This window comes from Protopterus annectens, chromosome 1.part2, assembly GCF_019279795.1.
Source record: "Protopterus annectens isolate FY-2018-M chromosome 1.part2, PAN1.0, whole genome shotgun sequence".
NCBI classification, from domain to species: domain Eukaryota; kingdom Metazoa; phylum Chordata; order Ceratodontiformes; family Protopteridae; genus Protopterus; species Protopterus annectens.
In genome coordinates, this window is record NC_056727.1 from 543,152,636 (window position 1) to 543,180,027 (window position 27,392).

The 27,392-nt window shown below is 37.0% G+C and overlaps 1 protein-coding gene across 2 annotated transcripts in view; it reads right to left on the reverse strand.

The window, feature by feature from the left end:
- Positions 1-27,392, reverse strand: part of TMEM178A (transmembrane protein 178A) — a 499,028-nt gene that overhangs the window by 195,455 nt on the left and 276,181 nt on the right. The window lies entirely within an intron of this gene.

Genomic DNA, 27,392 nt, shown 5'->3' on the forward strand with positions numbered 1-27,392 from the left:
GAACGCCTATGTTGCAGAAACCAATCAAAAGTTAGTTAAATAAAGTTAAACTTGTTATTACAACATTACAAAAAAACTGCCTTATTGGTAGATAACACTAGCTGTTGTATAACCATTTGAATACCTCACAAAGTGAACATCAGTGTCTACGAAGATGAATATACCTGGAATACAAAACTTTATTAAGCACAGACTTTGTACCAGCATAAAAAAAGAAAAAATAGCACACAAAGTTAGCTATCTGCACCTTTTACATTAAGGCATTTTCAAGTGTTAGGTTAAATCTGAAAGGAAGTGAATGCTGAGTAGTTATATTTATTATGCAGTTACAAGTATCCGTGTTGTATTTTACCATGCTTAATCAATAGTCTATTTTAAACAGTAACAAAAACGTGGGTGGCACAGTAGTGCAGTGGTTTGCATTATCACCTCACAGCAAGAAGGTCTCTGGTTTGATTTTTAGTTGGGGTGCCTTATTTGTGAAGTCTGCATGTCCTCCCTGTGTTTGTGTGGGTTTCCTCCCATGTTACAAAGACATGTGTCTGGAGTGTTTTTCTCTGGGCCTCTGCTGAAAATTGGCTTGTTCTAAGTCAGACTTTCCCGGTAAACAAATAATAATTAAAAAAGAGTCAAGATGCTTTATTTTTTGTATGGGAGGTTGACTTATTAACAAAAACAGTCATTTTCTGTTAGTGATAATATCCATCTGTTTGGTATGACTGACTGGCTGTTTAATCATAGCATCATATACAGCTTATTTTATTATGTTGATTGAGATGGAGAATTTGAGGTATTTTGATTAATCTTTTATTAAAAATATTGTCTGGATAAAAGAATGGTCATAATGAGTACATTGCAGTTAAGCAGGTATGCAGTTAGAAAAAGACAGCAGAGTGGGACACATTTTTCCAGAGCGACACTGTATGTGTGTTTGTACTATAAATGGACCCTGCATCAGACTTATTAGGTTGGGCAAAAATAATAGTTTTCAGCCATCTTCATGGCATAGACAGATTACTTGGCCACAAAACATAGAGGGTAGATGCATCCTTGCCCATGACCATGAGCCAGGTGACCTGGAGTTGATTACTGGCCTGAGGAAATGGAAAAGCCTGCTGGGGAGAGGGACAAGGATGTGGCACCTAGTCAGCTCTCCCAGAGTTGAGGGTTGGGAGTTTGCATCCTGGGATACATTCTGTATTAGAGAGACACAGAAGTATTCCCCTTCAAGGGAGTGTGGCTATAGGGTAGCATCACTTGTAGAAGGAGATGACAAGCTCTCATAACACCCTAATGCATACCCCAACCTTGGGAACTTGTGTGCATGTACAAGAGACAGACAGGGCTTAGAAGGAATACCTTCTGATGGCTTCCTGGATAACAGCCACACAGCAACTGTGCTCTTACCCCATTAGTGGGAATAAACTGTTGACATTGGTCATGCTGATATCTTGATGGCTGGTAGATATGCAGGGAAAAATATAGCAAAAATTGTTTTCTATGTGTAGCCTAGTGGGCACTGCAAAATACTGACTGTTGGCAACAATGGGTTTCTTAAAATGAACCTAGGCTGTAGCATAAAATGAATCACAGCATGTGCACAGTGTTCAGATAATAAAGTGCCTGGTTTCATTGTGTGCTCTTTCTTATCGCAGCTCATACAAGATAAAAAAGACAATGAAGTAATACAGATGTTTTTGCACTTAAAAAAACTACTATTAAAGTTTAATTCAGATTTTGAGTTGTAATCAGCATACATCTTGTGGGTGCTTCCATGTATGGGCTGCTTCAGAAGTTGGATAAGCTGATGAAACCAAAAGGTAAAAGCTAGATTCAAATCAGTGAAATACTAAAGTGATATTCTGAACCTTAACAGCTGATAATAGCCCAAGGATGTGATTTTAATCAGTGCAGTCAGAAGGTCAATGAGAAGATGGTATAGGAAGCAATCTGAAGTTAACTATGAATTCAGTGCAATCTTGGATGAAGCACTGAAAGATAGAAATGTTAATGGTTTTTATTGTGAAGATTGAGACAAAAAACTTATCTAAACTATTATGTAATTCAAAATAGGATTGTGTATGGCAATGGTGACAGATAAGGATACTTGAGGGAGCATGAGGTACTTGGTGGTGAAGCACTTCAAAGTGAAATTCAGTCAGAGAGCAAGAAAGATAAAAAACACATTATCACTGTAATGATAAAAAATACCCACAAGGCTGAAAATGTAAGGAAGTGAAATCTAATAGTTGTGGGAATTGGGGGCATACAAAATACGGACTTCAAAATAAAATCCAATACCAATTAAGGTATAAAAATTGAAAACAGCACAAAATATGTTTCTGAAGAAGAACCAGAAGTGTCAATGTTTTCAGTGTTAAAACAATAAAGGAAAATAGTCATTTATATATATTTTTATTCTGCAACTGGGGAGGAAGGGGGTTACTTCTGGAGTCCACATGACAGTAAAAGGTTTACCATTACTCTCTCCTTCCAGCTCAGCTAACTCTCCTCAAACTGCTATAAACCCCTTGCCTAGGCCACTGGCCTTCTTCCCACTGATTGTCCATCCAAGTGGGTCAATGCAACTGGGAGGTAAGACTACCACTGATTCTGCCCCTAGGGAACTGAATCTGATGGGGAGTTCAAGGGTAGAGATTTAACTTCCCTGCATGCTGGGTACATGTCCTGAGAGTATATCTTCCTTGACGTTTTGAGAAGAAATCCCTCAGATGCTCATCTACACTTTCTGTAACTGCTGCCACTCTTAAGAATGTTCCCCAGTCTCCACTAGGAATTATGATGTGTGAACATGCCTTAGCAAGCTTCCATTCCCTCTGTCCAAGAGATGAGAATTAGCAGGCCAATCCTGAGTTCTCCCTCTCGCCAGTATTGTCCCCTCCACTCCCTAGGTAGCTAACTTATTCAAGGTGGGCTTAATCCTTGTATCTCTCTAAGCTACAGAACTAGCTCCAAAATAGCAATGTCTAGCTATTTTCTGGTAAATAATAAAAACTGGTATAACACTGATAAAGGGGCAGCAGTCTAGATTATTTCTGTGACAAAAAAGATGTGTCGTTGTTTCAAAAGAAGTCTTTGCAAGACATAAAAATGAAACTTAAAACATATGCTGGACAGAAATTATCTATATTGGGTCAGATTGTGGCTCGGGCGGCCGCGGTGGTGCAGCGGTTAGCATTGCTGCCTCACAGCAAGAGGTTCTCTGGTTTGATCCTTGGCTGGGGTGCCTTGTGTGTGGAGTCTGCATGTCCTCCCTGTGGTCGCATAGGTTTCCTCCGGGTGCTCCAGTTTCCTCCCACATCCCATAGACATGCTGTAGGTGGATTGGACACTCTAAATTGGCCCTAGGTGTGTGTGTGTGTCTTCTGTGGAAGGTTGGATGCTGAGCTGGCAACTAGATACCATAAAACTCCACTGTCAATCATGAGTGGACAGGTGATCTGCTGTCGTGACCCCTAACCAGAAAAAAAGCCGAAAGAAGAAGAGGGTCAGATTGTGGCTACATTATGCTGTGAAAATCCAAAGGAACAGTTGCATTAACTTTACTGAAGGAAGAAGTGCCTGGTTTTTGCAGGAACTACTGGTTTTAAAAGCTTGTGCTAGAAGCAGATGAAGTCTGTGAAACAAAGTGTGCCAAGTGAGTTAAAGTCTGTTGTTGTGCTGGAATGCAAGCCAAAGTGTTTTGAGAGGAAGTAGGCACACTGTTTGGTGTGAAAGCCACCATTTTTTGGAACTCTAAAAGATTTTCCTAATTAAGAAATGGTCATTCCATTCACAGTCAAAAGCTGCTAATGAGTTAGAAAGCACTGAAAGAGAAATTCTTATCAGTCCAGTGTGAAGTACAATGCATAGGTTGTACCGATGGTTCCAGTGGTAAAAAGGGACAATTCAGTTCATGTGTTTTTGGTGATTACAGGTTAAAAATGAAACTCCATTCCACAGATCATATATTCCCTGTACTAGTTCCCAAACTATGGCAATCTTTCACTTCAAACAAGTATGATGATTGACAGACGCATTTGAAGTACACCCTGGGCCAACTGTCAGTAGAAGCAAGAATGGCAATAGAAATAACAAATACATTGTTAAGAAACACATACAATACAATAGTTATAATGTAGATTTATAATTAACCTTAATTTTATCCATATATATAGACATAGTACCCCTTACCAAAACATGGCTACACTTCAATGTAAACGACTCAGAAATAATACCTCCAAACTTTACAATAACTAGACGGAATAGATCTAAAAAAAGGGGGGGGGGGTAGCCCTTCCATATCCCTCTGCATTCAGTATCACACCCTACCCCAGTAATATACCCATCTTTTCTAATACTGAGGTACTAATCTCTTTTTTGAACCTCAACACATCAAAAATAATTTGCATAATAGTAATATATCTCACCAGGACCAGGTCATAATATACCAGTGTTGGAAAATATATTATCCTGGACATCCCAAACAATAACTCAAAACAATAATCTTAGGAGACGTAAATATAGCTTGGCAAACCATAGCTTTCAACTCCCCCACAAATACTACAAATCTATATGTTTTTTTCTCAGCTTATCAATACTCCAACAAGGTACAGCAAAAACCTTACCTGCCAATCCACCCTAGACTGGATCCCAGTATTCCATCCCACCAATTACCCCTCTTCTGGTACACTGTCTAGTTCCCTGAGTGATCATCTGTCAGCTTATTCCCTTAGGACAAACTCCCAACAATTAAGAGTACACACTGTAAAATTAGTTAGGAGTTCAACTAATTTTTGTCAGCATAAATTCAACAATCTCCTACATGAAATAGACTGGACGCGCTTAAACGACTACCGCTTAGTGATGCTGTAGTATACTTTAATAACTCCTTCCTTCACATACTTAATACATTCGCTCCCATTCGTATGAAAAGAATCAAAACGAACTCCGCACCATAGATCTCTAAGGAAAGAAAACACCCGATGAAGCAAAGGGACCTAGCCTTGATAACCCGGAAACTAAACAAAAATGAACAAAATCATGTCAATTTCAAAACACTACTTATGCCGCAGTGGTACGGCGGTAGCATTATTACCTCACAGCAAAAGGTTCTCCCGTTCGATTCTCGGCTGGGCTTGGGAGTGCCTTCTGTGTGGACTCTGCATGTCCTCCCTGCAGTTGGGTAGTGTTCGAAAGACATGCGTGCATATATGGCCATGCCTTCGTTGAAGGTTGGGTATCGAGCTGGCACCTCGGTGTTTCATAAAAATCTACTGCCAATCATTAGCGGGCCAGAGTTCCGCTGTGGTGACCCCTTACCGGGAAAAGCCAAAAGGCAAACAACAACAACTTAACAAAGTGACAAAATTAATAAACAGAGATAAGAAGTCATACTATTCCCAGCTTCAACTCCAGCATAAAATCAACCCCCCAATATTTTGGCACTCCATATCTTCTCTACTTAACTCTGGAACAAACAGTGAGCACACCCCATTACCTGATACCCCTCCATCACAAATAGCCAGAAATTTTAACAAGTACTTCATAAAATCAATATCAGACCTACTAACACCCCTAATGCTGGACCCCCCACCCTTTAACCTATTCAGACACCAACTCTACACCATCATCTACTTCAAACCTTGTCATTAATAACCCCCTACTCAACAAAATGTCATACAGACCCCATTTTCATTTCAGCCCATACCCATTGATACCATTAAGAAATGGCTACAATAACTAAAACCCTGCTCCACCTCAGCTAATAATCTTCTACCACACTACCTGAAACTGGCTGTCATCTCAATCACCTACCCAATCAGTATCCTTATTTATTTATTTTATTTCCAGTTTGATGAACAGGGAAGTTCGCTGGGCCAAGCAGAGCCCATTTTCAGTGGAGGACCAGGGAGAAAAACTCCAAAAGTAGTTAACAGAATATAACATAAGTACAGTATGGAATATACAGTATACAAAAGCATAAATATGCAATTTAAAATACAAATACAAAATCAGGGAGTATATGTTTAAAAAACACAAATGTTAAAATATAGATAAAGTCAAAAGTAATACAGAGAATATAATTAAAAGTAGAAGATATGAAGTGTTTATACAAGTTTAGTGTTTGCTCTAATAATAATGTTAGTGATCAGAGGTAATAGATGAGATTGAAGGGAGGTTTGAAAGAGACAACAATATAATTTAGGTGGGAAGGGAGCAGGAACAGTCCTAATTTGAGGTAAGGTAAAAATGGAGGTGAGATTTGTAATTAGAGTGGTTGTGAGTACAGTGGAGGGAGGGGGGAGATAATTCCATAGTTTAGCTAAGGAGTGTGATAGAAGTAATTGGCCAGGAGGGCATAGGGGTTTATAGATTTTAAGGTGGTTTTGGTTTTCAGATCTAAGAGTATGACTGGGGAGGTAAGGGGTTAAGATGAAAGAGAGGGGCAGATGGAAGGTTGGAATATGAGTTTGTGAGCAGTGGTGAGTTGTATGAATTTCAGGTGATTACGAAGCTCAAGCCAGTTTAGGGAGTTTAGTGAATGGCAGTGATGGGTAGAGTATTTGGATCCTATAGCAAATTTACAGACTTTGCTATAGCAAGCTTTCAGTTTGTCTTTTAGGCTAAGTTGGAGATGAGTAAGTAGAGGGGCACCATACATAAGAGAGTGGAGCAGGTAGGAGAAGGCTAGAGTATGTGTGGTAGAAGCAGTTAGTGATTTTGTCTATACAGCAGACCTAGTTGTGGTAATTTTGTTATATTATTTTGGATGTGGATATTGAATTTTAAATGTTCATCAAGTAGTTTGGTGTGAGGTACAATTTCAATTTGAGTGTTATTGTGGCTTTTTATTTTAAAGGAGCTTTTGTCTATGGTGAAATTTCTCGAAGGAGAGAATATCATGATTTTTGTTTTGTTAGCATTGAGAGCGAATGGTTGTTTAGCATCCAAGTTTCGGTATTGGAGAAGGCTGCTTGGGTTTTGTGAAGGAGTTCGGAGGGAGAGTTTGCTGTACAGATGATTCTGGAATCATCAGCATACTGGATCAGTGTAGCATTATCTATGGATTTGTGAAAGTTATTAATGACAATACTGAAAAGTAAGGGGCCGAGAATAGAGCCTTGGGGGATGGCAGAGGGACTGTTGAGAAAGGGTGAAACAGAATTTTTCCATTTAACAGCTTTTTGTCTGTTGGAAAGATAGCTTGTAAACCAAGCTATGGAGGGAAGAGAGAAACTGAGGGAAGAAAGTTGAGATAAGAGTAGAGGACGTGAAACAGTGTCAAAGGCTTTGGAGAGATCTACGTAAAGGTGGACATGATTTTCCCAGAGTCATGACCACAATTAATGGTGTCAAGGAAGGACAGAAGAGCAGTGGTAGAGCTGTGGCCAGGCCTGAAACCATGTTGTGCTGTGGTAAGAAGATGATTGTGTGTTAGGTATGGCAAGAGTTGGTGATGAATGCACTTTTCAACGATTTCAGAAAGAGGTGAGAGAATAGCTATAGGATTATAAATAGGTCTTTATCCAAATCAGAAGTACCTATCATATGGAAACAATCTCACATCACCCCAATCCTCAAAGGAGGCAATTCTTTTGAACCTTCCAGTTTCCGTCCTATATCCATCTTGTCAACCATATCCAAAGTTCTCGAGAGAGGTATGCATCAGCAGGCAATGCAATATATAGTGCAAAACAATCTTTTAACCAATACCCAACATAGCTTCTGACCCAGCCACAGCACAGCTACAGCTCTATTATCCTTTACAGACACCATTAACAAGGCCAGAGATGCAGGATGCTATACAGCCTCAGTTTTTTTTATCTCTCCAAGGCTTTTGACACAGTGTCTCACCCTTTACTATTGAACACACTGTCTAACTTAGGCTTCTCATATAACACAGTAAAATGGTTTCAGAGTTATCTCAAGGATCCTAAACAAGCAGTGAAATGGTCCATTGAACTCTCACCCTTTCTCCACAAGCCTACTGGAGTCTCTCAAGGCTCCATCCTCGGACTCCTACTCTTCAACATTTTCACAAACAACCTTCACACTGCCTCTCACTCTGGAACCCTCATTCAATAAGCTGATGATTCCACCATAATCTGTACTGCTCACTACCAGAATTACTTTCAAAAACACAACAGCCCTTTACTGTAGTTGAATCCTGGCTAAGAAATGCCCAACTCTTTCTTAATCTAAAGAATACTAAACTAGTACTCTTTCTCCCTAAAAACACCTCCCCTGTCACTGATCATTACAACATCCTTGCATCTGACAACCCTGTCTTATAAACAGTGCAGGAAAAGGAGTTATCATTGACAATAAACTTTCAATTGACCCCACATATACAGCCAAATATAAAGAAAACTAATCAAAAACTGGGACTCTTATATAGAAACAAATATTTCTTTACTACAGCAACCAAACTACCCTTGCAAAAACATTTTTACTTCCCTCCCTTCTTTACGGTGCCCCTCTGCTAACTAACTTACAAACTTCTACCCTAAGCAAGATGGAACAGTGCTACAACAAAGTTACAAAAATAACCTTTGGTGTGAGTTCTGTGCAATCCATTTTCCACAGTATAATTGGAAGAACAGAAAGTGGTCGTGTACTGACATGATTTACTTGTTACTGCGAACAGGCTGTGAGCACCTCAGTAACTTGCCAAAAGCAGTGCAAAGATTGTGAGAGTATGTTATAAGAGAAAAAAATCAAATAAGTACACAAATAAACAAACAAATAAATAAATAAATACAATATTAGCTTAGTCACACATTGAATACTTGGGCATGCAAGAGATAGAAACTAGATTGTCCTTTAGTTGAAAAAGTGAAGATAATTTGGGATCCCCACATTTATTTGAAAGAACTGGAAGCATTTCTTGGAAAACTCTTATACAAAATTTACATTTAAGCAGATTACAGAACTGGCACCTTTCTACAGTCTGCTAAAAAGGCAGACTCAGCAGAAGAGGAAATATATGGAATACAATGTATTCAATAAATGCTAAGTGCTTGTTCATATGTTACTAACATGGCAGTTCATGATGCTTTGCCTTGTGGTATGCTTGTTCAAATGTTACTAATGTGGCAGTTCATTATACCATGCCTCAGGGTATACTTGTTCATATGTTACTAACATGACAGTTTATGATACCATGCCGGGGCATACTTGTTCATATGTTACTAACATGGCAGCTCATGATGCTTTGCCTTGTGGTATGCTTGTTCAAATGTTACTAATGTGGCAGTTCATTATACCATGCCTCAGGGTATACTTGTTCATATGTTACTAACATGACAGTTTATGATACCATGCCGGGGCATACTTGTTCAAATGTTACTAACATGGCAGCTCATGATGCTTTGCCTTGTGGTATGCTTGTTCAAATGTTACTAATGTGGCAGTTCATTCTACCATGCCTCAGGGTATACTTGTTCATATGTTACTAACATGACAGTTTATGATACCATGCCGGGGCATACTTTTTCATGTGTTGCTAACATGGCAGTTCATGATGCCATGCCCTCAGGTGAGAAAAAACTTATTACTTATGGATCAAGACTACCCTCCCCAGAACAGTAAAACATTTCAGGAATCAGAAAAGAAGTTTTGCCTTTGATTTTCTTTTTTTTCTCAAATATTTTTTTTATCTTCAATTAAAATAACATCTACATACTATTTTTAAATATCATTTTAAACAACTATATACAATATTTACAATAGCCTGACTTTCAATTACATACACTGTATGTTATTAAATATAGAATTAACAGATCAGTTATCAGAAATACAATATTGCTTATTGCAGAGTGTCCAACAAACATATAACTTTCTTCCAAGGATTATTTACCAATGGCCTGGGATAGATACGTAGTTCTTTGATTTTTATTTCCATCTATGCAGTTGTCTTCAGTAAAGTGTAGAATTCTTCCAAGGTCAGGGGTATATTTGAATTCCACCTTCTGGTTACGCATTACCTAGATATAGCAATTATTGTCCATAACAAATACATATTTGTCTTATTCAGGTAGGGACCTTCATTTACATTTATAATTATCAATACTTTAGTTAATGTACATTAAATTAAATAAAGCTTGTAAAAAAGATTGATTCCATTCTAATATGATTTAATTTTATTACATTCATAAAAAATATGAATCCAGTCTGCTTTATTTGACTTTTCACACCTCCAGCAAAAACTATTTGTAGTAGTACTGATCTTTTTAATTCTATCTGGTGTTAAAAATGCTCTATGTAAGTATTTCCAGTTAAATATTTTCCAGTACTGTGTGTTAGAGGTGTAATTAACTGATAGTAAGATGTTAGTTTTAATTTCTTCTGTTAACAGCAATGGCTGACCTTTTGTTAAGAACTGCCAGTATGATGGTTTGGGAATTGATTTATTTGAACTGGAATTTTTCTTTTCACAATTATTATATATAAATTCATACAGAAAATGTATTAGATTTGGAATATCTTTAAATGAGGAATTATAAATTAATCTGCATAAATCTTGAGTGTACATTAGAATGCTTTGTAAGGTTAACCAGTCCTGTGTTGGAATGTTGTAAGCAGTTTTTATCATATGTATATCTAAAACATTTAATTTATTTACACATTGAAACCAGCATAAGAATCCGTTTAGTTCCCAGGAGGTTATTGTTTCCCCATATATTTTGTGAAGAAAGTTCTTAGTGTTGGTAAATGGGGTTAAAAGGTCAAACCAAAGTTTTAGATCTGTGTTTGCATTGATAAGTTTTCTAAAGGAATTGATGTAATGATTAATCAGTGTTGTTTTAGAAGATTTTGTTATATTATATTGTATACTTATGCATAGTGTGTACCAGGGTTTGTTTGATTTGTCTACTATTACAATATTTTAACAGATTAAATTCATTTGTTACTACAGCCATTGTTAATTCTTTCCAGTTGGCAAAATAATTTGGGTTTATCCAATCTATTGTAGTTTTAAGCATAGATGCTTTTATATATGTTTCTATTTCTGGGAAGTTCAATCCTCCTTGTTTCCAGGGTCTAATGTGATGAGTTAGAGCAACTCTATTTTTTTTTTTTGGGATACCATAAAAAATTTATTAAGCATGAGTTTATTTCTTTAAGACTGCATCTTTCAGGCATTAACTGTATTGCTAATGCTACATATAGTATTTTTGGCAATAAGACCATTTTTTTAATTGCAATCTGTCTTCAAAAGTTAATATAATTTTGTTCCACATTTTTATTGTTTCAATAATGTTTTTATAATTTATTAATATTGTTTCATTTATATTTTTGCATAACACTATTGCTAAATAATTAAATGTAAGTTCTTGTTTTCCTAAGATGGATTTATCTGTAACTTGTAGTTCTTTTTTCTTATTTAAAAATAGAAATTTTGATTTTGATCTATTAAAGTGTAGACCTGAAATCTTATACAATTTCTCCATTACTTCTTCTAGCTCTCCTAATAACTCTCTGGAGTTTGATAGGGTTAATAAAATAATATCAGCAAAAATCATTATTTTAGATATGTACTGGTCATAGACTTCTATTCCTTTTATTCTTGGATTATTGCATATTATTTCTGCAAGTATTTCTATAGCCAAAGCAAATAAAATAAGAGAAAGGAGGCATCCTTGTTTAGTACCTTTCGTTATATGGATAGATTCTGAGGTGAAAGGACCTAATTTAATGTAGGCTAAGTTATTAATATATATGTTTTAGTAATAAGATGAAGGGAGGAGGAAATTCAAATAATGCTAAAGTTTTAAATAGATATTCCCAGTTGAGGGAATCAAAGGCTTTTTCTATGTCTAATCTGATTACAAGCGTTTCTCTATCTTCTTTAGTCACATACTCTATAAGAGTAAGTATCCTTTTAATATTATCATGTGTGTGCCTTTTATATAAAAATCCAGTTTGGTTATTATTAATTGTCTTTGAAAGTGGGATTTTCATTCTGTTAGCTAGTATTGACATGAATATTTTATAATCATTATTCAGTAATGATATAGGCCTGTATGAGGTGCAAAGGTCTGATGGTTTATTATCTTTTAGAATTGGTGTTATGAGAGAATATTTCCATGAGGGTGATATTTTTGTTTCTGACTGGACTTCTAGCAAAGTTTTATGAAAAAGGAAGATTACTGTTGAAGGGAAGAGTTTGTAAATTTCCATAATTATACTATCTATCCCTGGAGCTTTGTTAGATTTACTTTCTTTTATCTTGTCAACAATTTCTTTGTAAGATATAGGTTTTTGTAGGTCTAGTTTTAAGTTTTCGGGAATTTTTTTTATATTGATAAGGTTTGTATCTATGTTTATTTGGTTGGTATCTAAATCTTCTTTTTTGAAGTGTTCCATATAATGGAACCGAAATGCTTCAAGGATGTCTCCTATATCTGATACTTTTCCCCCCTTTCTTTTCATGATATATACTACTAATGTTATTTGCTTTAGACTGTATTTTAATTCTTGTAGATAAGTTATGTAGATATCTGGGGAGGTGGCTAATGAGTTTATTTTTAATTTTTCCAAGTCTAGACAAGTTTTGTGTGTTAGAATTTCATTATATTTTTTATTTAATTCCTCTATTTCTTTTTTGACTTCTGGACAATTTTGATTTTTTTTTTTAGATTTTGCTGTCAAGAGTCTGGTTTGCAAGTCTAATGATTCAGATTCCTACTCTCTAACTTTGTTTTTGTAAAAGCTAAGGGTCTTACCAAATAAATATGCTTTTAATGAGTACCAGACCATTACTCTCCTGATTTCTGTTGTACTGATTTCAAGAAATAATTGTAGTTCTGACAATATCCAGGGTCTGAATTCTTTAATTTTCGTGATATATGATGGAATTCTAGTTGAGAGAATTAAAGGTTTAAACTATATTTGGAACTTCATTATCAGAGAGTCATAATCTGAAAAATGCAATAGAACTATTGAGAAGTTGAGGATTTCTGTTTGTAAATCTTGAACTACGAATAATTTGTCTATTCTGGTTTGTGTTCCAAATCTATGGTCTTTATGGGAAAATAATAAGGATTTATCATCTTTTACTTTAAAAGTGTAAATTAAATTAAATTAATCAATCCATTTTAAAGGATTTTGAAATAGTTGCTGTGCAAAAAGACCTCTTGATGATTTCAGAAGCTTCTAAGGTACAATTAAAGTCTTCTCCCAGTATAAGATTTCCTTTATAATTGTTGGAAATAAAATCTAGGTGTTTTTAACTGTTCCTGCTCCAGTTCCTGGGAACAATATAGATTAGCCATATTCTGTTATTAAATTTAATTATAACAAATGCTAGTAGACCTTCTTTGTCTTCATATTTATAAATAACGTTTGGGGTGATTATGTTTTTCTTCCAGAGAATTGATACTCCTTTTGTCTTTGTTCTATAGGAGGATTGAGTTAAGACTGCATAGTCCTTAGGGTTCCAAATAAAGCTATCATTAGTCTTAAAATGCATTTCCTGGAGAAATACTACTTGTGCCTTATTTAGATTTAAATATTTTAGTAAGTTTGATCTTTTATTTGCATTATTTAAGTCATTAGTATTTAATGATAAGAATGTTAAATCCATTTCAAGTTATTGTTGGAAGAAACTTTTTGCTTCCTTTTTTTATTTTGATTACAGTAGTTATACCATATTCTCTGATAACAGTGGATGTTATTTTTATGTGTGTAAACTTGGGAGTGTAATTTAATTTTCTTTCTTCTTTAAATATAAGTAGGGTAAAATTCTGGTCAGGCTTTAAAAAAGTACTTCTATAAAACATTAATTCTAAAGTATCAAATACAAGTAAATATGAATTTCCCATTAAACATGGAATGAAAGTCATTCCTAATCCAATAAATAAAGATAGATCTATTGGATTGTCACTCATACCTTTAACCAACAATATCAATTTAACTCCATATGTTAAATTATTATATAGAGAATTTTCTTAAAAGAGATATGAAATTCTATATTATTCTATTATTGTTCTATAGTATTTTATATATCAGGATGGAATGTTAGTAGTGTAAACAATTATGTTGACTTAGAAAATATCCAATATTTAGTTACCCTTAAGAGATCCCAAACATGTCAGATATGTCATTTTGGATAAATTAAATGCAACAGAAGAGCATACACTAAATAAGCCAACATCACATAGATTATTACTAAAATAACTTGACTAAAAGGACTCTACAGGAGGCAATGAGTGATTACCAATGAAATATGAATTTACTGTAGGTGTACTGTCTTCCTTTACTTTCCCACTCTTCAGCTCACCAACTTCAACTTACACTTATGAAAAGACATTGCTTATCAGTGGTATCCTGATTCAGAGAAGAGGCGCCCTACATTCTAGTGTGCAGTGCTTTTACATATTTATAGATTTACAAAGCAGAGTCTAAGAATGAACTATGATCACCCTGACAATTCCCATCCTGCATAGGGCACCCCCTGCTTCCAGAATGGGTAATCACATCAGGTCTAGAATGAATATGAAGGTACCTATATGGTAATCAAGACTTACCTTGGGTAAGTATTAATCAAATAGTATTTAGAGCATCTTAGAGAGTTCTTGGGGCAGTTAGAATACTCTTAAGCCTCTCCTCCCTTCACCAAAAACAGAGATTTCCCTTCTCTTTCTTTCCCTTGTTTTAAATCGGTAATAATAAAAGAAATTCAGCAAACAAAGGTAAACAGAAATAACATTCAGTAGTCCGTCTTGTACATGATTCACAATCCATTAAACAAGTCAATGACTAACATCACTTTAGTAAACATTATAAAGACAAATTAGAAATAATTTCCTAGCTCTTTAAATTTTCTGATAAAGCAAAACGTTAACAATAAGCTATTTTAACTAAACGTATAAAGCATTTCAATTTTTCGTTGCGTGTATACATTTCTACTTATATTGTAGTGTCAATAGCTGTCTTTGAAATCTGTACAATACGAAACAAAAAGAGGAACCTTGTTTGCAGAAATCACGCCACGTAGTCAAATAAAAAATCCTTAACGCTTTTATTAGAACAAACCAACAGAGCGTTTTCGCCACGGAATACGTGGCTTCTTCGAAGATTCACAATTCCAAAATCAAACACTCCATTTAAAACAGTTAAACCAGGAAGTGACATCTTCCTGTAAACAACAGCTATATTTAAAGGTACAAAAATCTTAAAATGTCATATACAACCAATAAAGAAATAAAAAAGTATGTACAAAGCAGAAAAGGACTCAACCACTTTGCAGATATATATACAAAATGTGAAACATGTATATACAAAAAATGTATATATACAAAAATGTATATATATACAAAAATGCAGGCGTCATGCAAGTATTTTATGTACATTATAATAAGCACCAATAAAGAGGAAGGTACCACCCACTTCAAAATATACCTACATCTGTAAAAATACTACACAAAAGTGTAGGTTCCTAAAAAGTCAATAACAATGAAGAATGTATGCTTGACTATAGGGTCAGTAGAATGTGAGACCCTTCTATTAAATAAGTCAGCCTAGTTGATCCCTCTGGTCCATAATACATCTATTGACCAAGACACAGGGCTTATATTTACATTCAGTAAAAATACTAGTTAACTAACCATAATAAAAACAAAAAGTAACTTAATCAAAAAGCCTAAAAGTTACCTAAAATAACTTTTCAATTTAAGTACAGGGGCAATATTGCAGTTGCTATTTAGCCCAGGATAGCTAAGCGTCGTCTAGCATAACTGCCATTCCAGCTCACAGTTTTCCAAAATTAAAGAGAAAGGACCACCCCTGATCTTTAAGGGCACGTGGTCAATGGCCATGAAGTGGAAACTGTGGCCTGGGTACAGGGCAATATGCTTTTAAATCTATTATTTACATCGCCATGTGCAACTGTTGCCAGGCGTTCTACATAGGAAAAACGGATAGGCGTATCCGAGATAGAATGTATGAGCACCTATATGCAATCAGGACCAGTAAAGAAGACAACGCACTGGCTAAGCATATTGCCCTGTACCCAGGCCACAGTTTCCACTTCATGGCCATTGACCAGGGTGGTCCTTTCTCTTTAATTTTGGAACTGGCTGGAATGGCAGTTGCGCTAGATTTTAGCTATCCTGGGCTAAATAGCAACTGCAATATTGCCCCCGTACTTAAATTGAAAAGTTATTTTAGGTAACTTTTTTTTTTTTTTTGACACTTTGTTTTTATTATGGTTAGTTAACTAGTATTTTACTGAATGTAAACATAAGCCCCGTGTTATGGACCAGAGGGATCAACTAGGCTGACTTATTTAATAGAAGGGTCTCATTATACTGACCCTATAGTCAAGTACATTCTTCATTGTTATTGACTTTTAGGAACCTACACTTTTTTGTATGTATATACATTTTCGTATCCTTTTTTACTGAAATCTGTACAATACTTCACTTCTTCAAATCATTCCTTTTTCAATTCAGTTTTTTTTTGTCAAAACAGCAACAATATTTCAAGGGCACAATTAATATTTAGACTGATGTTTCAAATAAATAACTTGTCACTTGCCAATTGTGTTAGTTTAGAATGTATGATTAGTGCAAATATAGCATGTTGCAAAAATATGTATTTTTTTCGTGTGCTCTAGAGACTGTCATATGCAAGTGACATATATAATGTAGCATATATAGAGCAGATACCTTATGGATTCAGGTTGTTAAAATAAATTATGCTTATTAATCAGGCAGTTTCATTTAAATTCACAAGTAATTTGGGGACATTTCAGTTGAGTTTCCAGGAATGTGTAGTCCAATGTGAGTAAATGAGTCCACTTTTCCTCATAAATATATGTAACAATTCATTAAACTAGGCAGAGTCTAACATCTGTCTAATAATCATTATAAAGACAAAGAATAGTAATTTACTAGCTCTTCAAGCTTTCTGATATAGCAAAATGTTGACAGTAAGCTATTTTAACTGGAAGACCAAAACATTTTGGTACTTCCTTGTCAATATATATTTTTTACTTTTACTGTAGTGTCAAGAACTGTCTTTGAAATCTATGCATTACTTCACTTTTTTCAAGTCATTCATTTTACAGTTCAGATTATATTTTGTCAAAATATCAATAGCATTTCAAGGGCGCATGTAATATTTAAACTATTTTAAATGAATAGCTATCAGTTACCAAGTGAGTTTGTACAGAGTGTGAGGTAACTGCAAAGATAACATGTTGCAAAAAATAATATGTATCTTTTCATATGCTCTAGAGACTGACAATTCAAAGTAACATATAAAATGTAACTTTTACAGTGCAGACAGCTTGTGAAATCAGCATGTTAAAGTGAGTAATACTTTTTAATCAAGCTGCTACATTTCAGTGCACATGTAGTTTGGGAACATTTCAGTTGTGTTTCCAGGAATATATAATCCTATGAGGATAAATCATAAAATATTTACAAATAATCCTATTATGTATTTATTTTACCTTGCTTAGGTTGTTTTTCATTTTAATAACTAAACAACATTACTTTTTCTTATTATTTGTTACCTGTGAGGCGAAATGCACTTCACAGATTCACAGTGTCCTTAGAAACTGCAGCAATTGTTTACTGTTGCTATGGCAATGCAAATAGAATGTGAAGAAAGCTTCACTTCTCTTAACCAACAGTACATTTTCCCCTCCTTTTTTATGTATTTGTTAATACTAAAAGGAAATAATTCAAAGGAGATATGTACATGAATGGAACATTTCAGAGTTAATCACGAATATGTCCCCAATCCCAATAAGCATAACAGTGACTATCATAATCTAATAAATATTGTAATAATTAAGTTCACTATTCCAATTAGTCTACCTTAAAACTAGATTATTTTAGACTATTATTTATCTATGTGTAGATAGTGAGTTATTAAATATATACAGACTATATTAGTATAGTAAATAGGAGAGAATTTAGAAAGGGAGACAAGATGCAGCTAAAATAAATAATGAGAAAAGAGAGAAGAGAGAAAGAAAAGAGAAAATTAAGAGAAAATACACATATACTATGTATGTTGATTTACAGTATAAATATTTTATGTGCTATATAACCCCCATTCTGTGGAAGAAACGCTCCCTGTTTTACATACCTGATGTAATGTGAAAAGTCTCATGTGTCATCTATCTTCAAAAAATATAGATAAAGATTCCAGTAGTTAGTTACCTTTGTTTTAAAATTCCAAGCAGTAACATTGGTCCTTTAAAGTAATGTTAAAACAATTCATATCATAGTAGATGCTTTGAGAGATTTGGCTGTAACCGTATCAGTCTTTTGCTTCTTCTTTTTGACATCTGTTCAGACATTTGTTTCTTTTGTTCTCTTGAAAGAAGGTGACATCCAATCCATATCTTCTGGTAAAGTAATCACATTATTAGTTTTAATAAATGAAGAGGCTTCCTCTAAGTCAATAAAAGTCCTCATCTCATTGGCATACAGTATTCTTATCTTAGCTGGATATGCAAGTTGTGCCTTGATGTTATTTTGTTTCAGAAACTTTATCATTGGCCACACTTTTTTCCTTTGTTCCATTATTCTAGATGAATAGTCATTATCAAATCTTATCAGGCTCTGTTTATATTTTAGAGGTGCCTTCCTCCAAGCAGATCTTAAAATCAGTTCCTTGTCCAAGTATGAAAGAAATTTGATAATTACTGACCTAAGAGAAGAGTTTGAGTTAGTGGCTGGTTTCCCAAGAGCTCTGTCTGCCCTTTCAATGCCAAAGGAAAGTCCTTATTTTAAATTTAAAAAGTCAGGGATCCAGCTTGATAAAAAGGAAATAATATCCCCACCTTCTGTGTTTTCAGGTAATCTGAAAATCCTGATGTTATTTCAACTCTTCCTATTTTCCAAGCCATCTACTTTATTAACCAAGTGTTTTGTTTAAGAAACAGTTCTTTCTGTATTTCCTCTTCCTTAAGTCTGCTTTATAAGTCATTTAGAGAAACCTCTGTTCCTGTTATCCTTGTCTGGTGGTGTTGTAGCATTTCCTTGAGGGTGTCAGCCTGTTTTTGACTGCTTGTTTTAAGATTTTCCAGGTTCTCTTTAAAATCATCCATCTTCAAATACAACTCCTACAAGGTAGATGCCATCTGTTGTAGTTCCTTCTTTAAGGCAGCATCCTGGTGAGAATTCTTTGAGTTGCTCATTTTAAGAAGTGACTATATCTCCAAGCTTTTTGACAGGCAATTATTTGTAAAACTTCACCAAAGTTTCTAATTATGTAAATTAGTCCTTTATCTATAAGATTTTATACTTTGAAGAAAAAAAAAGAATATTTTTTCCTGTCTTATTTAACTAGTTATATGGAGCTCTAAAATACTGCTGCTTTCAGTTAGCCATTCAGGCTCTGCCCCTCCCTGTCTTTGATTTTCTGTGGTAATGAAATTCCATCAATGCCTTTGAGGTAGAAGGTTTAAGCTAGCTACCACTGATACACTGTTGTTAACACTGCTTGGTGAGACTGACAGAGAATGCACCAAAACAGCAGCATGTATCCAGAGGTGGTCAACAATCTTATCAGTGTATGATTGTCTGAACTGATATGTTGTTCTTCTTTCGGCTTTTCCCAGTTAGGGGTCGCCACAGTGGAACTTTGGTCCGCTAATGATTGGCAGTAGATTTTTATGGTGCCAAGGTGCCAGCTTGATACCCAACCTTCAATGAAGGCACGCCCTATGCATGTCTTTCGAGCGCCACTCAACCACAGGGAGGACATGCAGACTCCACACAGAAGGCACTCCAGCCGAGAATCGAACAGGAGAACCTCTTGCTGTGAGGCGACAATGCTACCGCTGCACCACTGTGGCTTTTATTGTCTGAACTGATATAGATTGCCAAAATAACATGGCCATATGGTCTATAGAAGACAACAGTACCAGAAACTGCTGATAAAGTAATAAGAAATTATTATTTCATGGAAAATTAGAAAAACAATACTGTATGATCTGGAAGTTACACATCCTCTTATGAAAATGAAGACCCTGGCCTGCAAGTTCATGTGGTTTTGCTAAAGTTAGATGATGAGAATAAGTACATCTGCAAAGAAGGGGTGCCATGCAAAAAAGGGGTACCATGTAAAGAAGGCTTACCAAACCAGATGAAATGCTGAGACAAGCACCACTACATCCACGGGCATTTCCAAGAGGATATTGTCAAAAATGTAGATGGATTGTGGAGGTTCATTTATGAGCAGTGTGTTGCTGATGGTGATGGATGCTTATTCAAAAGAGTTGGACTTTTTTTGAATGATCTTATGTTGAAAGCTACAATATGTACGTTGACAGGTTCATAGGTTCATCATTGTTTACTAGGCTAACAACCACAAGGGCCTTTTTAAAGCTAGCCATGCATCCCAAATCTCTGACAAGTTCTGATACCTTGATAAGTGTAATGATGGGCCTGGGAGATGAACCATTTACAGGTTGCCTGTGTCCAATAGAGACATAGGTGCCAAACCAGGGATGAATTTACAGTTTCCCATTACTTGAATTGGGTTAGGGAGGAACTCTGCTTCACATGGATGGGGAGCCTGTTCCATAGACGAGGTAGTCTTTGGGATACATACCTATCTCTCCAGCAGGTCCTATTTATATCACAGGCAATGTTTAAGTCTTTATAATGGGTAATTCTGGTGGTTTGCTTTGCAGATATGCAGGAGGTCCATCAGAGTGCTGTCTGACATTGCCCTGTATGCCAGGCATAGGTCTCCCCTCAAAAGCCTGTAGGAGACAGAATACATGGATAGGGCCTTGAGGCAGTCTGCACAGGAAATGTATTCTTTTAGTGAGGAACCTCTGCGCATGTTCTAATTGTTGGATATGCCTGGTTAGGTATATACTAAAGGGGGCATTGTACTCAATTATAGGGCTGATGAATGCCGAATACAGTGGAACAATGACTTCTTTGGACTTAGATTCCATACCTTTGTTTATAAGTTGTGCAACATTGAATGATTTCCTCACCACTGTAGATGCGTGATGGTCAAAGGCTAGATTACTATCTATGTGTGTCCCTAAGTCCCTGACTACTGGGTCAGTTCTAAGGGGTGTGTTGTCAATATGATAGTTACCAAAGATGGATGACTTCTCAAAGGATACTGTTATGCATTTCTTGCCATTTAGTTTTAGTCCATCGCTCTGACACTAGTTTGTCTGTGTCAGCCCCTCCTGGAGAACATTTGTGTCAGTGTGAGATTCAATGACAGCCCCTAATTTGCAATCATCTGCAAATTTAGTCAGCCAGAGACCACTGACATTGGCCTTGAAGTAAATGCTAAAAAGAAGCATCCCTGAGGGACTCCACTTGTGACTGGCCTTTTTGGAGAGGTTAACTCCCCAATTCTAACTTCATGGGTCCTGTCTGTGAGCCAGTTGGCTATCCACTGGGTGACATATGGGTTTGTACCTAACCTCTTGAGTTTGTTAACAATGCTTGAGTGGGGTATTGCGTCAAATGCCTTGGCCAGGTCATGGTAGGCTGTGTGAATGATTTAGCCTGCATCTATTACTTTGGTGACCTTCTCAAAGAAGTCCATCAGGTTGAGTAGGCATGATCTGCCCTTGATGAAACCAAACTGAGTTGGGTCTAGTGTCCGGAGGTTTACTATATCTCTGTTGATCATCTCCATTATAATTCTTTCCATGGCTTTACATATAAGACTAGTGAGATCTATGGGTATGTAGTCTCCAGGGTCTGCAGATGGCCCACCTTTGTGCAGAGGGATGACTGTTGCCTTTCTCCATTCATGAGGCATGAAGCCTGTTTGGATGCTACAGTTAAATAGTAATTCCAGAGGCTCTGATAGGTCATGTTTAATGCTATTTAGAAGGCATCCTGGGATATTGTCTGGGCCCATTGATTCAATGTTCTTGGTCTTAGAGAGAGCATTAAGGATCTGTTCCCCAGTGATTGTAGGGGGAGTTATATTTGATGATATTTCCAGAGGGAAGGTTGAAGGGGAGAGAGAGGTAAAGTTGGAGCTGAATTTATCAGCCAGGAAGTTTGATATATTTTCTGACTCAGTAAAAGTGGCTCCATTTACAACGAGCTCTGCACACAATTGTGTATTGCCTTTGAGGTTGCAGACATAGCTAAAGAATACTTTGCGGTTGTCCTTGGCCTGGGAGGCCAAACGTACCTCAAATTTGGCTTTGGTAGACTTTATTTATCCTCTGTGTTGTTTGTTTAGTTTGATTAGGTGCTTTTATCCTGCTGGGTGCTGCACCTCCTAATTTTTGCCATTATTTTCTTCCTTCTGTTATACAGCCTATTGATTTTGTGATTCCACCAGGATGGCTTGTTTTTTGAGTTAGTTTTATACTTCTTCCTTGTGGGTACAGCTGTCTTTATGCAGCTATTAACATGCTTGTACAAGGTTTCTTTGAACAATTCTCCATAGGCAGCAGTATTCCCACAGTTTATGGGAGCTTGAAATTTTGCCAGGTTCTCACTTAATAGCAGGAGGTTAGCCTTAGAATAGTTCCTGAATATTCCGGCTTTTGCTTGGGGTCCAGGTTTTATATTTACTTCAAAGGAGACCATTTTGTAGTCTGACCTTACCAGAGAAGGCATTACAGTAGGGGGTGTGCAGCACTCTCCCATATTAGTGAAGACCAGTTCCAGTATGGTTGCAAATCTGGTTAGTGTATTGACTATCTGGCCCAGGGAGTTTGTGTTTACAAAATCCGGGAATCTCTGTGCCTGTACATTTTGTGTCATATAGGATTCCCAGTTAATAGTGAGGTAATTAAAGTCACCCATGAATATGGTATTGGGTTGGATGGTTAGTGTTTCTAATAAGTTTAAATACATGGTATGGATTTCCTGGATTATAGAAGGGGACCTATAGCTTGCAAGGATGTGTTAGTGGATTTTACCTATGGTGCTTTGAACATGGAGGAGCTCAAGCGCATTGTCCTGTTTGACCCACCTCAAACAACTCAGAGGACAAATAAAGTCTACCAAAGCCAAATTTGAGGTAAGTTTGGCCTCTCAGGCCAAGGACAACCACAACGCATTCTATAGCTATGTCTGCAACCTCAAAGGCAATACACAATTGTGTGCAGAGCTCATTGTAAATGGAGCCACCTTTACTGAGCCAGAAGATATAGCAAACCTCCTGGCTGATAAATTGAGCTCCAACTTTACTCCTCTCTCCCCCTCAACCTTCCCTCAGGAAATATCATCAAATATAACTCCCCCTACTCTCACTGGGGATCAGGTCCTTAATGCTCTCTCTAAGACCAAGAACACTGCATCAATGGACCCAGACAATATTCCAGGATGCCTTCTAAATAGCATGAAACATGACATATCAGGGCCCGTGGAATTACTGTTTTACTGTAGCCTCCAAATTGGCTGTGTGCCTCATGAATGGAGAAAGGCAACAGTCATCTCTCTGCACAAAGGTAGGCCATCTACAAACCCTGGAAACTACAGACCCATAAGTCTCACTAGTCTTATATGTAAAGCCATGGAAAGAATTATAATGGAGATGACCAACAGAGATACAGTAAACTTCCAGACACTGGACCCAACTCAGTTTGGTTTTGTCAAGGACAGATCATGCCTACTTAACCTGATGGACTTCTTTGAGAAGGTCACCAAAGCAATGGATGAGGGCAAAATCATTCACATGGCCTACCTTGACCTGGCCAAGGCATTTGACAAAATACCCCACTCAGGTATTGTTGACAAACTCAAGAAGTTAGGTACAAACCTGTATGTCACCCAGTGGATAGCCCACTTGCTCACAGACAGGACCCAGGAAGTTAGAATTGGGGAGTCCACCTCTACAAAGAGGCCAGTCACAAGTGGAGTCCCTCAGGGATCAGTCCTTGGACCGATCCTTTTTGGCATTTACTTTGCAGCAGTCAAAGCCAATGTCAGTGGTTTCTGGCTGACTAAATTTGCAGATGATTGCAAATTAGGAGCGGTCATTGAATCTCACACTGACACAAATGTTCTCCAGAAGGGGCTGACACAGACAAACAACTGGTGTCAGAGTCATGGACTAAAACTAAATGCCATGAAATGCATAACAGTATCCTTTGGGAAGCCATCTATCCCTGATAACTGTCATATTGACAACACACCCCTTAAAGTTGACCTAGTAGTCAGGGACTTAGGGACACACATAGATAGCAATCCAGCCTTTGATCATCACATATCTACAGTGGTGAGGAAATCATTCTATGTTGTACAACTTATAAACAAAGGTATGGCATCTAAGTCCAAGGAAGTCATTGTTTCACTGTATTCGGCATTCAGCAGACCTATCATCGAGTACAATGCCCCCCCTTTGGTATGTACCTAACTAGGCATCTCCAACAACTGGAACGTCCATAGATGTTCCTCACTAAAAGATTACAGGGCATAAGTAATATGTCCTATGTAGACTGCCTCAAGGCCCTATCCCTGTATTCTGTCTCCTACAGGCTTTTGAGGGGAGAGCTATGCCTGGCATACTGGGCATTGTCAGAGCTCACTCTGATGGACCTCCTGCATATCCACAACACAAACAATACCAGAATTATCCATTCTTAAGACTTAAACCTCGCATGTGATATAAATAGAACCTGCTGGAGAGATACATACCTATGTATCCCAGAGACTACCTCATCTATGGAACAAGCTCCCCATTCATGTGATGCAGAGTTCCTCCCTAATCCAATTCAAGTGCAACTTAGACAATTGGATGGGAAATCAGCAATGTATCCCTGGTTTGGAACCTATGACTCTGATGCAAACAGGTAACCTATAAATGGTTCATCTCCCAGGCCTATGCTTACACATATCAAGGGTATCAGAACTTGTCAGAGAGTTGGAATGCATGGCTAGGCTTAAAAAAGGCCCTTGTGGTCATTAGCCTAGTAAACACCTATGAACCTATGAACCTATAAGTATATTTATTTTTGATGTAAATAGAGACACCTCCACCTTTAGTCCCTGTCTGTAAAGTAGCTGGCCTAAATGTGTGGAAAACATTATAACCTTGCACTGTTGGTTTGCTCTTCGTGACTTTAAATGATGTCTCAGTGACCGCACGGATGTCAGCATTCTCTAGGGTAAAGAGAGCTTCTAGGGAGTGGAGTTTTTTGTTTAGAGTCTAAGCACCGGACAGTAATACCTTCAGATTTTCTTGGTTTTGATTTGCTATGTCAGAAGTATTTTCAGTTTGGCATTGCCTAAAAAAGGTACTATGGGGGAAGAAAATGTTTAGATAATATTTGAAAGCCTAAAGGGGGGAAGTGGAGACCATCCCTGGCAAAGCAATGTGGTATGTTGACTATCTCTTTCCATGTTGACAAATACTGCATCCCCTTAGAATGACACCAGAAACTAAGCCAGTTATTAAAGTCAATCATCTTTTGTTTGTATTGCAGCATCATTCTTTGGAGAAGGTAAAATGCTGCTCAATTCTAGGCTCATACCAGTCTGAGACACATATTCCAAGAGCTACATGATGTCTCTCTTCATATATAGGGAGGTATGTCTCAGGTCATTTACTCCCACATGGACTGTGACTGAGTCATATTAGCAATTGTGGTCCAATGACCTGAGTGCATGTGTAATGTGGTGGAACCCAGCCCGATAAGCAACTGACCGTGACTTTATCCTTACCTAGCCTAGTGACAGTCACATCAGTGTGTTTCACAATGGAGTCTCCAATGACTAGAATGTTGAATTGTGTGGTGGCTTTCCTTATGGGCTTAGAGGTACAGGCTCCATGAGATGTAGCTCTATGTGTTGATGTGGGTGTTGTTTTGAAAGAGTGCATTTGGTGCTGCTGAGGGTATTTGTTATGTGTACTTTGTCTAGGAGGTCTTTGTGGTTTAGGAATGTTATATTTAAGTGCCTCAACATATGTGGGTCGATATGTCTGCTTTGAACTGTGCGTGATGGATGCAGCATGTGCACTGCTGACAACCTTATTGACATTAGGAGTACTTTTGTATGAGAGCTTTGCCTCTAGTGACATTGTGTAAATACATTTCTTACATACCATATCAGTTTATTTGAAAATTACCTGGTTGCCAGTAAACATGAGGCAATTTCTACATTGCCTCATGATGCCCATATCCATCAAGCTAGAAACAGTGATGGTAGGAAAATTCATATTCATGGCAGCAGACCCTTTTTTATTGATTAAACAGTTGGAGTGAGAATATCAATCACTATCAGGAGTATCCGGTTTGCAGCTATGGGGACAGTGTTTGTCACTGCAGACTAGTTGTCCTGTGTGGAACTGGGTATAGGAGAAATTTCAGTTGTGCTTTTACAGGAAAAATGTCACTCAATGTGTCTGAGTCTGTACAGAGCACTGCCAAACACTGGAGGGGAAACTAATATGTACACCCTGAAAATTTAAGGATAAAATTTTTAGGCAGATATTCTGAAGTTAGAAACAACTCAAGCAATACTTACTGCAACCAAAGTATTAGCTTGTCAAGAATGATGAAAAAAGGAGAGTCGCATAAATGGCTACTGCCTGGCTACTACTAATGCTGACCACACCACAGCTTCACTTTGTTGGGATGCAATGCTCCTTTGCTTCTTCTCTCACCAGAAGCAAAATGTTAGCACCAATCCCAAGATGAGAAGTAGGCATGGTAGATTATGCGGAGATCTATAGGCTTGTAGTCCTTTTCTGATAGATGCCTTGAATAACAACCAGACCAAACAGTAATGTTAAGCACAGACACTCACTCTCCAACCAGAAACAGTGAGGAATCAATGTACTCTGCTCCTTCTCTCACCAGGACCAGAATATAATCACAGATTCCAAGCTGTCACCTATAAAGCAGTTATTAGGCTTTCTGGTGATCAGCAGTCTCCAGGAAATAATGTCCTTGTCCTCCTTCTCTCATAAGGAGAAAACAGAAGCACTAATCCCAAGATGACTACTGGGAGGCAGAATGTGGGCTTTCCACCAATTGGTGGTCTTGCAATAGATGTTTAAAGGTAAGAAGAAAAAAATTTGTTTGGTATTCTAAACACTACAGTTGGCACTAAGCAGTTAAATATGAAAGTGGGTAACTTAAGTATTAGCTGTCTAAGTGGAGAGCCACTAATTTTAAAAGAGCAAGATAGATTGAAAGGGGGGTGCACAGTTTTGTATTCTGGTACTATGGAATACAGTGGGATGGCCAGTCAATTTAAATAGTTGAAGAGGAGTGATTTCTCAAAATGATAAATTACTCATACCAGCCAGTGAAAGGAGAGAGGGAGGGAGATATATGTTCAAATTAACATAAGGGGCAGGCAACTAGAAAGACAGTGGTGTTTAAGAACACAACAGTAACAGCTTGGGAGGGTTGGAAAATTTCTGTCTGACTCAAAAGAGACACAGCTCTGGTCTCCTTTTAAGTTTTA